We start from the raw sequence: 14,503 nt of genomic DNA on the forward strand, positions 1-14,503 counted from the left end.
AATAAATGTATGCTTGAGGGCAACGTCTAAGATCAATACTGTAAGAACTTTAGCCTGGGCACAGTGGCTCACACCTATAATCCCAGCATTTTAGGAGACCGAGACAGAAGACTGTTTGAAATCAGGAGCTTGAAGTCAGCCTGAGCAACATGGTAAGACCCCAACTCTATTAAAAACAAACAAACAAGCAAAAAAACTAGTTAGTGCAGTGGCTTGTGCTATAATTTCAGCTACTTAGGAGGTTGGAGAATCATTTGAGCCGAGGAGTTTAACACTGCAGTAAGCTATGATCACGCCACTCCACTCCAGCTTGGGCAACAGCATGAGACCCCATCTCTAAAAATAAAAATACCAAATAAAACTTTGGACACCAAGGGCTGATGTTCTACATGGTTATATCTCTATATTTCTCTCCTTCCTCTTTTGTTTGTTGTCTCTTTCTGAAGTTATGCCTCTTTTTAGTATTGCTACCTTTCTTCTTCTTACTACTTCTTTGACATAATATTGGAGCCTGGAATATCTGGGGCTGCTTTCACTGTTAGGGATGCACTTTTTAGGTAAACATAGTACATTAGCAAGAAGAACAGAGAACATTAGGGAGGCCACATAATTTTTCTGAATTTACACTATATAAAAAGTTATCCCGTGTGGAAAGAGACAGGATTTCAAACCTTGAGTTGACAGAGGTTATGATCTTGGCCAAAATTTATGGACTTAAAATTTCAGATATTTGACTTCTAGGCTACTGACAGATATATCTGTTAGGAGTGCTTTCAGCTGCAAATAACAGAATTCCTGATCAACAGTAGCTTAAACGTGGAGAGGTTTCATGTTCTTAGGTAACAAGGAGCCTTCAGGTAACTGAATGCTGGCATTGGTTCTGCTGTTTGACAGAATCCTCAGGGATTCCACTCCACCATCCTTAGTGTACTCACGTTCAACTAAATGCTTGCTACCTCATGGACACAGATGGTTGCTGACATAGCAGACACTGAATCTTTGTTCAAGGAAGAAAGATGTTCTCATCAGAAAAACAAAAGCTTTTCGAGAACTCTGTCCCCTGGGAAGCCCCAGCTACAAGAGAGGCTGGGAAAATGAGTAATTAGCTTCTTAGTCTCTGAAGTGGACAATGTAAGAGAGAAGACACTATTGAGTTAGTGAGCAAACGATGACAGCCATAATGTGGTTCTCTAACAGCTGACATAGTAGCTGACATATATAGAGGGCTTGTGGGATGTAAGATATACAAGCGTTTCACAGATGTAATTTCCTCTGATCCTCACAACAATTCCTTGATTTATGCCTACTATTATTATCCCTCCATTCTTAGTTGAGAAAACTATATCTTAGAGATGCCAATTAATTTACCCAAATCACATGGAAATTCCCTTGTTGTGTTACCCTATCTCCATAATGACCAAATAGCTACCTTTATTCATAGATTCCCTTCCACATAATTTATACTTTTTTTGAAATATTTGCTTAATATTTTACTCCATAAAGGCAGAGTGATGGAGAGGAAGGAGTCGGGTAACTTGGTTTCTGGCTTGAGAAATTCTGATAGTATGGCTCATTCCCTGAGAAAGGAAGGGTAGTTTTTGGCAGACATTATGTACATCCCATGTCAGGTGGGTTTAGTAGAGGGTACCTATTGGTCATCGAAGTGGCTCATGTTAAGAGGTGTCTGGAGTGCAGGAGAAATTTCATAGAATTGACCTATGTTGTCTAGGAGATTGATGATCACAGCCAAACCAGTATCACCTTCCTAAAACTTCCTTTTCTTAAGAAATAAGAAAGTAAGCAGAAGAGATGTAGGGATGAGTAATGGATACAAGTGGCTTCTTTTCTGCTCACCAATACTGTGGGAGGAAGTTTCTGAGACAGCCCCGATTATGCCTGCCTCCTGATATCCCTGATTATGTCTGCCTCCTTGCATATGAACCTACTCTTCCTTGAGTGGTCTGGACTTGTGACTTGCTTCTGATTAATAGGATAACAACAAAGGTGATGAGCTATCATTTCCATAATTATGTTACAAGCATGTAACCTCTGTCTCATTAGCAGATTTTCTCTATTTGTCTTCTTGGCTTTCATGCTTTGGTGAAGGAAATAGCCATGTTCAAGAGCCCCATGTAGCAAGAAGAGGTTCATGCGGCAAGGATCTTAGGGTGGCTGTTGGCCGACAGCTAGCAAAGAACTGAGGCCCTCAGTCCAGCAGCCTTTGAGGAACAGAATTCTGCCAACAACCTGAGTGAGCTTGGAAGTGGATCCTTCCCCAGCCAAGCTTTCAGATGAGACCCTAGCCCTGGTCACCAATATGATTGTATCCTTGTGAAAGACCCTGAAGTAGGGGGCCCAGCTCAGCTGGATTCCTGACCCACAGATGTGGAGACAATAAATGTGTGTTGTTGAAACCATTATACTATGGTAATTTATTAAATGGCAATAGATAACACATACAAACACCCAGAGTTTAGTTGAGGGACCAGGGGATAGGCCCATGTGGCCATTAGCTGGGGTATATGCTTACCTAATTCAAAAGTCAAAGGAGAGCAGACTATCTTTTATGATTCTGAAATACAGAAGGGAGATTGCTTATATTTGGAAATAAATTACCTGGTTGGTCAATTAAAACCAGAACTGAGAATCAAAGCATTTGATTCACTGGAGAAAAGAGAAAACTCTGAGAGGAATGCAGTTATATTTAGAGCAGCCTCTGAGCAGCAACAGCTGGTGTCTGAATGAGGCCAACACATCCTATGGGAGTGGTATATGAGCCTCGGGAGGCAGATAAACATTAGACATAACCATGAAGCAAAAGGCTGTAGATGGTGCTGAGGAAGCCAGGGAATCAAGGGGTGTATCATGGGAAGTTGTAGATTTTCCTCTACTGGAATCCATAAAGAATAAGGGATCTTGTAAAATAACTTTAAAAAAATTCAAAATAGTGATTACAATCATTCAGTGTTCCTGTTCTGTGAGCAATTTCCTTTCTTTCCTTTTTCCTCTTCTATTTTACAGTAGCCATTGACACTTTTTACATTAATCTACTCAGGCTTTCATAATAAAACACCACAGTCTAGGTATTATGCAAGACAAAAATTTACTTTCTTGCAGTTCTGGTGGTGAGAAGTCCAAGATCAAGGTGCCTTCAGGGCGAGGCTCCAGTGAAGCCTGTCTTCCTGGCTTTCCAGAGGCTGCTTCCTAGCTGTTTCCTCACACGGCCTTTTCTCTCTGTGTATGTGGAAAGAGAGCAGTCTCTGGCATCTCTTTTCTTCTTCCTCTTTTTTTTTTTTTTGAGAAGGAGTCTCGCTGTGTCACCCAGGCTGGAGTGCAGTGGCGGGATCTCAGCTCACTACAACCTCTGCCTCCTGGGTTCACACCATTCTCCTGCCTCTGCCTCCCTAGTAGCTGGGACTACAGGTGCCCACGACCATGTCTGGTTAATTTTTTGTATTTTTAGTAGAGACAAGGTTTCACCGTGTTAGCCAGGATGGTCTTGATCTCCTGACATTGCGATCTGTCCACCTCAGCCTCCCAAAGTGCTGGGATTACAGGTGTGAGCCACCAGCACCCAGCCTCTTCCTCTTCTTATAAGGACACCAGTTCTACTGGGTTAAGGCCCCACCCTTATGACCCCATTTAGCATTAATTACCTACCAAAAGGCCCTGTCTCCACATATAGTCCCATTGGGGGTTATGGCTTCAACATATGAATTTGGGGTTGGAGGTGGATATAATTCAGTCTGTAGTATTTCCTAACCACTAAATGCCTATAAAATGTAAGCTCAGTAAGGGCAGGGACTTGGGCTGTGTTTTTCACTGAGCTGTCTTATCTTTCCAAGGCCTGTTACAGTGCCTGGCACAGGCACATAGTAGACCCTCAGTAAATGTTTGTTGAATGAATGAACGATGGTCTCTTCTCTCTGATGCTCTGAGATTGAGGAAATTGCTGAGAATAGATCAGGTAACGAGGCATTTTTTTTTTCCATAAGAGGTAGAAAGTTTTTATGTAGTGTTGTATAAAATATTTTTCAGTTTTATGATAAGATTTATAAAGATGCTCAGTCATCGCCACCAGCACATGCACCATGTCCTCCCGCTGCTGCGTGCTCCTCTGCCAGTGGCAATGGAAGAAGAGATCCCCGCGCTCTTCATTGACAATGGCTCCGGCATGTGAAAAGCAGCTTTGCTGGGACAATGCCCTCCGAGCCATGTTCCCCTCCATCATCGGGCACCCCCGGCACCAGGGCGTGATGGTGGGCATGGGCCAGAAGGACTCCTACTTGGGCGACCAGGCCCAGAGCAAATGCGGCATCCTGACCCTGAAGTACCCCATCAAGCATGGCATCGTCACAAACTGGGACGACATGGAGAAGATCTGGCACCATGTTTTCTACAACGAGCTGTGCGTGGCCCTGGAGGAGCAGGTGGTGCTGCTGACCGAGGCCCTGCTAAACCCCAGGGCCAATAGGGAGAAGATGACTCAGATCATGTTTAAGACCTTCAACACCCAGGCCATGTACGTGGCCATTCAGGCCGTGCTGACCCTCCACAGCTCTGGTTGCACCACTGGCATTGTCATGGACTCTGGAGATGGGGTCACCCACACAGTGCCCATCTACGAGGGCCACACCCTCCCTCACACCGTCTTGCATCTGGACCTGGCTGGCCAGGACCTTACTGACTACCTCATGAAGATCCCTACCTAGTGCAGCTATAGCTTCAACACCATGGCCAAGTGGAAAATCGTGCGCAACATCAAAGAGAAGCTATGCTATGTCGCTCTGGACTTCGAGTAGGAGATGGCCACTGCTGCATCCTCCCCCTCCCTGGAGAAGAGCTACGAGCTGCCTGACAGCCAGGCCATCATTATTAGCAATGAGCGGTTCCGGTGTCCGAGGCACTGTTCCAGCCTTCCTTCCTGGGCATGGAATCCTGTGGCATCCATGAAAGTACCTTCAACTCCATCATGAAGTGTGATATGGACATCCCCAAAGACCTGTACGCCAACACAGTGCTGTCTGGTGTCACCACCATGTACCCTGGCATCCCCAATAGGATGCAGAAGGAGATCACTGCCCTGGCATCCAGCACCATGAAGATCAAGATATCGTGCCCCCAGAGTGCAAGTACTTTGTGTGGATCGGTGGCTCCATCCTGGCCTCACTGTCCACCTTCCAGCAGATGTGGATTAGCAAGCAGGAGTACAACGAGTCGGGCCCCTCCATCATCCACCGCAAATGGACTGCGAGCAGATGCATAGCATTTGCTGCATGGGTTAATTCAGAAGTATAAATTTGCCCCTGGCAAATGCATATACCTCATGCTAGCCTCACGATACTGGAATAAGCCTTTGAAAAGAAACTGTCCTTGAAGCTTGTATCTGATATCAGCACTGGAGCATAGAACTTGTTGCTGATTTTGACTTTGTATTCCAGATAACTGTTGCCCTTGGTATTTGTTTAGTACCCTGTACATATCTTTGATTTCACCCCTTAGTACACGTGGCTTGGTCACTTCATGGCTGAGGTAAGAATGTGCTTGTGGAAGACAAGTCTGTGGCTTTGTGAGTCTGCGTGGCCAGCAGTCTCTGATCTGTGCAGGGTATTAATGTGCCAGGGCTGTGTGTTCTGGGATTTCTCTAGAGGCTGGCAAGGGCTCCTGAACCAGTTGTTTCTGTCCTACCAGTCTGTCAGGGTTGGAAAAGTCCTCCAACTTTTATCTTAAAAAGCAGGCTCCAATTTTTATCTTCAAGGGTACAGGAAAGAGAGAGGAAAAAAGGGCAGAGAAGGAAAGGCCCAGTGGGTAATGACAGGCAACCTGTCCCCAGAAGCAGAGAAGGGGATGGGGGGTTTCCATGTTCTTAGAATCCCCCCGACCTGATCTTCCTGAATTGGGCTGACAACCACCAGAGATTCCTTGAATCTTTGCTGCTGTCCTTAGACAACCATAGGACCCAGAATTGTCCCTATTGATATTTAACCTGTAGAAGACGACCACCAGAACCAATGGCATAAAATCACAGCCATACCTGCAGAACCCAAGGCTGGCTAGCTGCTTGGACTTGCCCAGTCACTCCTTAATCTTGATCCTAGCACTATGGGAGGCTGAGGTAGGCACATCGCTTGAGCCCAGGAGTTCAAGACCAGCCTGGGCAATATGGTGAAACCCTCTGTACAAAAAATACAAAAATTAGCCAGGCACAGTGGCATGCACCTGTGGTCCCAGCTACTTGGGAGGCTGAGGTGGGAGGATCACCTGAGCTCAGGAGGTTGAGGCTGCAGTGAGCCTCTGCACTCCAGCCTGGGCAACAGAGTGAGACCGTGTCTCCAAAAAAAAAAGTGACCCACATTTTACACATCTGCATTTTTACACCTCAGTTATTTTGTTAAGATTTTCCTCCAGTATTTATGACTGGTAGGTTAGCTATCTCTGGGCCTGAATAGGTCTGATACAGCCCTGTCTGAGCATAGGACACTGAGCTCTAGTATTTCTCATGTTTCTTTCTGCCTGTGGATCTATGAATCAAGGATCCCAATGCTACCATCCACTGTACAATTTCAGAAACAAAGCATGGCAAGGAGAGCCAGCAAGGATCCCAACTCAACTTACCTGAGCACGCCACTCCTGGCAAGATCTGCCCACTGTTCCAGGAACAGAAACAATGTTCCACACAAACCGAGACTGAGACTGTGTGCTATGGTGGAAATCACTGTGCTGGTAACAGACACAGCAGGGCTAAGGCTCATACAAGGACAGGAGTGAACAGCAATGCTTAAGCACTCCTTTCAGCCTCCCGGAGATTTCACTCTTTGTTTTATTTCTGCCAAGCTCTCTGGTGTAGGGTACTTCACTCTTGACATTAGCTAGCTTCCTGTGGTGTTAAATGAGTTCAAATACTACAACATGGGTGACAGAATTTTATAAACCCTGAGGCACGATGACAATGTACAGGCTGGCTGTAGCTATGGCCACTCTACCCTTTCTTCTTGTCCAAATGTGGGGTGCAGTGCAGTGTTGAAAACTGTAGGCTCTGGACTCAGATTACCTGACTTTGAAGCTTTAAGCTATTTATTTAACTTTTGCTCATCTAGGCTTCCTCATCTTAAAAATGAAGAAATACTAATAAGAATCAACTTTATGAGATGGTCTTGAGGTTTAACTGAGGAAAAATTCATGTAAAGGACAACACGGGGAACAAAATAGTTAATAGAAATATTAGTTGATATTCCTTAAGTGAACAGAGCTAGATGCTAACTTTTCTCTGGTTTCTTTTCCTTGATGTTATCTTTTCAACATGTTGCCTTGGCACTACCAGTAGATAGCCGTGGTCTAGCCAAAGGCCCGAATGAGAGCTATCTAGGGATTATGAGTTGTAACAAAACAACAAAATAGATAATATACTTCTGTAGGCCAGGGTAGATTACTGTTCTAAAGGATGTCACCTGTAAGGCCTTGAGAAAAGTATAGGCTGTTAGAAAACTTTCTCCCAGCACTGTTACCATTTATGGGAAACTGATAGAGATATAACATCTACATTTGCTTGTCTCATCTCTGACACATTTCTTATTGTGACACATCCCATTGAGAGAAGAACTGCAAGTCTTTTTTCAGGAATTGTATGAATTCAATTTTCATACATTGAGATGAGAGGGTATGAATGAGTATGAAGTAGAATGTTTCTTTCAAGAGGACTCTGAGTCCTCAGGCAGTCTAGGGGATAATCAATGATATTTCTAGTGAAGAAAATGACTATGAAAGAAAGTCATTCAGATTTCTGGCTGCACATGGTCAATTAAACTCATAGTTTATTTTTACTCTCTTCAAAACCTTGTTAGAAAAAGGAAGAATGTTATAAGCCCACAAGGACAGGAAGAATTGCAACAACATTTTGGAAGCTAGAACGCTGAAGAAAGTTTGTTGCTTACTTCACAGATTAGAGACAGCTGAAATCTAAGCAGGTTTCTTTGCATCAGCCTCCTCAGGAGGCAACCCAGGGGGATGATGCAAAGGAAAGAAGCTCAGTAATTTTAGGTGCCAGGTAACTCTGAAAGTGGGGTGAGGGTAGGACTAAAAATAGATTGTTTGACATAGAGAATAAAAGACAACTAGAATCCTAGATCACTCTCCCATCCCCTTTCCACCTGAGAAGATGACTAGAGGCCAGATTCCCTGGAGAGACCAAACTAGGAAGAATTGGGTACCAGGGATGCCAGCTACAGCTGAGGTGGGTATGAGACTGTACTGAAGACACTCTATGTACTGGGTGGCTCCCTTTTCTGTAAGCTCCTAGAATATTGGCCACTAGACTTAAACTCTCCAGGCAGGAGATTGAATGCCTCTTCTCTGAATAAACTGATTAGCCACAGAGAAAAGCTATAAACATAGAGTTAGAAGTCCCACAGTGAAACTGCATATCCAGATCAACCCACCGTGAAATTCAGTCAACAAGCTCCACTCATAATCACACAATCAATCCAATCACACTTTTCAGTGTTTCCCTAAAATATAAGCAAGGAATCAAGGACACTAAGACATTTGAGAAAAGCCTCTAAACAAGGTTTTACTAATCTCAACACTACTAATATTTGGGGCTGGATAATCCTTGTTGTGCTGTGCATTGTAAGATATTTAGCAGTATCCCTGGCCTCTACGTACTGGATCCCAGTAGTGCAAATTCCCAGTTGTGACAGACAACAAAATACATCTCCAGACATTGCCCTCAGGACTAAAATCTCTTCATATTAAGAACCACTGTTCAAACAGGAAGAGAGAGATAGAGCTGAGAAAGAGAAAGAATGAGAAAGGAAGAAAGAAACAAACAAAGAAAGAAAAAAGGAAATAGGAAAAAAGAATGCAAAGGAAATAAGAAAAAAATGAACAAAAATATTATCTTCAGAGTGATAAAAGAAGATATTGTATTCATAAAACAAGAGCAGGTGGTGCCAGGCACAGTGGCTCATGCCTGTAATCCCAGCATTCTGGGAGACCAAGACAGGAAGATCACTTGAACATAGGAGTTCGAGACCAGCCTGGACAACATGGAGAAACCCCATCTCTGCAAAAAATACAAAAATTAGCCAATGATGTTGGCATATGCTTGTAGTCCCAGGTACTTGGGAGGCTGAGAGAGAAGTATAACCTGAGCCTGGGAAGGTTGAGGTTGCAGTAAGCCGTGATCATGCCACTGGACTCCAGGCTGGGTGAAAGAGTGAGACCCTGTCTCAAAAAAAGAAAGAAAGAAAAAAAGAAAAAGCAGGAGGTAATAGAAAAGAAACATTCAGGAATAAAAAAATCCTCTCAGAAATTAAATACATGTCAACAGAAAGAAAAATAAATAAAAGTGTTGAAAGATAATGTTTCAGAAATTTCTCAGAAAAATAGAGCCAAAAAGTCAAAGAGACAGAAAATTGTAGAGAAAGAAAACAGGAATTTGAGAACAATTTTGGAAGACTTAAGGTCCAACTAGTAGATATCCTTCAAATAATAGGAGGGAACAGTGAGATAGATATAGGGGAGGAAAGTTTCAAATAAGCTGTTTGGTATGGTTTCCTGTGTCCCTACCTAAATATCATCTTGAGTCATAATAAACAGCACATGGGAAGGGCAGGGCGAAGTGGAGATAATTGAATCATAGGGGTGGTTTCTCCCATACTGTTCTCATGGTAGCACATAAGTCTCAAAAGATCTGATGGTTTTATAAATGGGAGTTCCCCTGCACAAGTTCTCTTTTGCGTTCCGCTGTGTAAGACGTGCCTTGCTTCTCCTTTGGCTTTCACCATGATTGTGGGGCCTTCCCAGCCGTGTTGAATGGTGAGTCCATTAAACCTCTTTCCTTTATAAATTACCCAGTTGGGTATGTCTTTGTTTGCAGCACGCGAATGAACTAATACACTCTCTTCAAGAAAAATGTCCACAATGGAAGGATATGAATTTCTAGGTTGAAAGGACTTATAAGAAATCAAATACATGAAACTCAGAGCAGTTGAGACAAAGCAGCCCTAAAAGCTTCCAGGAGAAAATACAGTTTACGTAAAAGGGTCAGAATTTAGAATGACATAGGCCTTCTAGAAGCTGGAAAGCAATGGAGTGATGCCATCAAAACCCTGAATAAATTTCCACAAACCAAACTATTATGCGAGTGTGAAGGTGCAATAAAGACATTTTCAAACATGCAAGATCTTGTAAAACTTACCTTCCATGCTCCACTTCTTCAGTGAAGATACTGGGAAATATGCTCCATCATAACTAGGAAGTAAACTTTTTTTCTCATTCATGTGTTCAGTGGAGGTCAGGTATGATTACGGAGGCTCTGATGGGCTCCCCAAATCCCATTAGGAGTCCTTACCAGGTAAGACAAGTCCTAGGAATTTGGCCTTGGGGAAATTCTGCAAATAGGGCCAGCAATAGTGATGATGATGGGCTCAATTGGCTCCAACTCTTTCTAATGCATATCTTTAACTTCCTGCCACTTCTTTTTATATTTATTGACTCTAAGCTTGAATTGCCTCTTAGACGCAGCTGGAAAGAATCCTCCCATATCCACTGTAGCCTTCATCTCTCCATGTCTTCTGTTGAGGCTGTGTCATTTCTAGCTTCTCTGTTAGACTTCTTTCTGCATTCCAGAAGTGACTTAGATTTTCTAGACAGCTGTTGATATGCTTTATTGGGTTGCAGGGCTATTATATATATTTCCTTTGATGACTTTCTGTGTAATTTCCAGGAGATTTCTGGGGATTGGATGGGCAATAAATATATGTCCTTCATCTACCATTTTAAACAGAAACTCATAGACAGCAGATTTTGCCCTTCCCCCGTATGTACACATACTGCGTTGCTGATTAACTAAGGCTCTCAAACTTCTATTATCTCTTCTCCAAACTCTTCTGTTTCTCCCTGTGCATTTGCATTTTTAAAACAAACAGTGACCGGGCATGGTGGCTCACACCTGTAATCTCAGCACTTTCAGAGGCTGAGGCAGGAGGATCACTTGAGCCTAGGAGTTGTCTAGCCTGGGCAACATAGTGAGACCCCATCTTTACAAATAAAATACAAAAAATTAGCCCGGTGTGGTGGTGCACACCTGTAGTACCAGCTACCTTGGAGGGGCTAAGGTGGGAGAATCCCTTGAACCTAGGAGGTTGAGGCTTCAGTCAGTGTCACCACTGGACTCCACCCTGGGTGACAGAGTGAGGCCCTGTCTCAATAAATAAATAAATAAATAAATAAATACAGGACTTTATATATGTATCTATTATGTTTTCTTTCTTTTTTTCCATTCCAGTGGATTCCACTGTCTTTATTAAAAGCCAAAATTATTCTTTTTTTTTTTAATTATACTTCAAGTTTTAGGGTACATGTGCACATTGTGCAGGTTAGTTACATATGTATACATGTGCCATGCTGGTGCACTGCACCCACTAACTCGTCATCTAGCATTAGGTATATCTCCAATTCCTATCCCTCCCCACTCCCCCCACCCCACCACAGTCCCCAGAGTGTGATATTCCCCTTCCTGTGTCCATGTGATCTCATTGTTCAATTCCCACCTATGAGTGAGAATATGCGGTGTTTGGTTTTTTGTTCTTGCGAGAGTTTGCTGAGAATGATGATTTCCAATTTCATCCATGTCCCTACAAAGGACATGAACTCATCATTTTTTATGGCTGCATAGTATTCCATGGTGTATATGTGCCACATTTTCTTAATCCAGTCTATCATTGTTGGACATTTGGGTTGGTTCCAAGTCTTTGCTATTGTGAATAGTGCCACAATAAACATACGTGTGCATGTGTCTTTATAGCAGCAAGATTTATAGTCCTTTGGGTATATACCCGGTAATGGGATGGCTGGGTCAAATGGTATTTCCAGTTCTAGATCCCTGAGGAATCGCCACACTGACTTCCACAATGGTTGAACTAGTTTACAGTCCCACCAACAGTGTAAAAGTGTTCCTATTTCTCCACATCCTCTCCAGCACCTGTTGTTTCCTGACTTTTTAATGATTGCCATTCTAACTGGTGTGAGATGGTATCTCATTGTGGTTTTGATTTGCATTTCTCTGATGGCCAGTGATGGTGAGCATTTTTTCATGTGTTTTTTGGCTGCATAAATGTCTTCTTTTGAGAAGTGTCTGTTCATGTCCTTTGCCCACTTTTTGATGGGGTTGTTTGTTTTTTTCTTGTAAATTTGTTTGAGTTCATTGTAGATTCTGGATATTAGCCCTTTGTCAGATGAGTAGGTTGCGAAAATTTTCTCCCATTTTGTAGGTTGCCTGTTCACTCTGATGGTAGTTTCTTTTGCTGTGCAGAAGCTCTTTAGTTTAATTAGATCCCAGTTGTCAATTTTGGCTTTTGTTGTCATTGCTTTTGGTGTTTTGGACATGAAGTCCTTGCCCATGCCTATGTCCTGAATGGTGATGCCTAGGTTTTCTTCTAGGGTTTTTATGGTTTTAGGTCTAACATTTAAGTCTTTAATCCATCTTGAATTGATTTTTGTATAAGGTGTAAGGAAGGGATCCAGTTTCAGCTTTCTCCATATGGCTAGCCAGTTTTCCCAGCACCATTGATTAAATAGGGAATCCTTTCCCCATTGCTTGTTTTTCTCAGGTTTGCCAAAGATCAGACAGTTGTAGATATGCGGCGTTATTTCTGAGGGCTCTGTTCTGTTCCATTGATCTATATCTCTGTTTTGGTACCAGTACCATGCTGTTTTGGTTACTGTAGCCTTGTAGTATAGTTTGAAGTCAGGTAGTGTGATGCCTCCAGCTTTGTAGGCCATTACATAATGGTAAAGGGATCAATTCACCAAGAAGAGCTAACTATCCTAAATATATATGCACCCAATACAGGAGCACCCAGATTCATAAAGCAAGTCCTGAGTGACCTACAAAGAGACTTAGATTCCCACACATTAATAATGGGAGACTTTAACACCCCACTGTCAACATTAGACAGATCAACGAGACAGAAAGTCAACAAGGATACCCAGGAATTGAACTCAGCTCTGCACCAAGCGGACCTAATAGACATCTACAGAACTCTCCACCCCAAATCAACAGAATATACATTTTTTTCAGCACCACACCACACCTATTCCAAAATTGACCACATACTTGGAAGTAAAGCTCTCCTCAGCAAATGTAAAAGAACAGAAATTATAACAAACTATCTCTCAGACCACAGTGCAATCAAACTAGAACTCAGGATTAAGAATCTCACTCAAAACCACTCAACTACATGGAAACTGAACAACCTGCTCCTGAATGACTACTGGGTACATAACGAAATGAAGGCAGAAATAAAGATGTTCTTTGAAACCAACGAGAACAAAGACACAACATACCAGAATCTCTGGGACGCATTCAAAGCAGTGTGTAGAGGGAAATTTATAGCACTAAATGCCCACAAGAGAAAGCAGGAAAGATCCAAAATTGACACCCTAACATCACAATTAAAAGAACTAGAAAAGCAAGAGCAAACACATTCAAAAGCTAGCAGAAGGCAAGAAATAACTAAAATCAGAGCAGAACTGAAGGAAATAGAGACACAAAAAACCCTTCAAAAAATTCATGAATCCAGGAGCTGGTTTTTTGAAAGGATCAACAAAATTGATAGACCGCTAGCAAGACTAATAAAGAAAAAAAGAGAGAAGAATCAAATAGACACAATAAAAAATGATAAAGGGGATATCACCACCGATCCCACAGAAATATTATGTTTTCTTTATTTTTCAGTCAGCCACTCAGTGGAGAGTGAAGAAACCCCACTTAAGCTTGTTTGAGGAGAGGAAAATCTGTTGCTGCAGGCATCTGAAAAGTCCAGGGGATATGAGCATCAGGTATAGTTTGATCTAGGCACTCAAATAATAACATTAAACTCACTTCCCATCCCTCTTCTTCTCTTTCAGCATTTCAGCTCTTCTTTTCTCCTGATTGCCTTCATTCTCAGGGAAAGATTATCCACATGGCAGCTTCTGGCACTAATGCCTGTCTGAGACCATCCTGTTACTCCCAGTAAAGCTAGGAGTGGCTATTCTCAGAACACTGGTGTGCTCCTGGGATAATTGCCTTTCTGGAAATCACATTGTAGCTTATTCAGAAGCACTTTTAATAGAGATATTTGGAATGACCCTGGGCGGAAGTTTATCAGAACCTGGAGCATAGCAGCAATACCTGGAGATTCTATCGAAAACAGCAAGGCCAGCACAGTGGGTAAGAATGGACTGTGGACAGGAACAGAGGAGGAAGCTCAGTCAAATGAATTGCTGGGGGAAGGAAAATTATATGCTTTGAGCACTTTTTTTTGATGGGCATTTCATACACAGAGGCAGTTAAAAGTATGTGCTCTGCAATCATAGCCCTGCTGGGGATATATTAGGCCGTTGATCTTGAGTGCTTCTTAAACTTTAAAGTACTGGGAATCAAGGGAGGATCTTGTTAAAAGGCAGATTCTGTTTCAGTAGGCCAGGGGTGGCGCTTGAGACTCTGCGTCTCTAACCA

The 14,503-nt window shown here is 42.6% G+C and overlaps 1 protein-coding gene and 1 pseudogene across 9 annotated transcripts in view; both read left to right on the forward strand.

Annotated features, from left to right (window-relative positions):
• The window catches only part of ENPP4 (ectonucleotide pyrophosphatase/phosphodiesterase 4), a 138,805-nt gene that overhangs the window by 72,540 nt on the left and 51,762 nt on the right, over window positions 1-14,503 (forward strand). For 2 of the 9 annotated variants that reach the window (XR_010158031.1, XR_008548509.2), the window contains exon 5: window positions 13,739-13,842. The exons of 5 other annotated variants lie outside the window; for them this stretch is intronic. The gene's annotated coding sequence lies outside the window, so the exon portion shown is untranslated. Of the gene's footprint in view, window positions 1-13,738; window positions 13,843-13,911; window positions 14,216-14,503 lie in introns of all 9 variants that reach the window. 2 more of the 9 variants (XR_010158030.1, XR_001718446.4) reach the window with 1 other exon arrangement.
• Window positions 4,130-5,391, forward strand: LOC129144255 (actin, clone 302-like; annotated as a pseudogene).

Source organism: Pan troglodytes, chromosome 5, assembly GCF_028858775.2.
Source record: "Pan troglodytes isolate AG18354 chromosome 5, NHGRI_mPanTro3-v2.0_pri, whole genome shotgun sequence".
Taxonomy (NCBI): Eukaryota; Metazoa; Chordata; class Mammalia; order Primates; family Hominidae; genus Pan; species Pan troglodytes.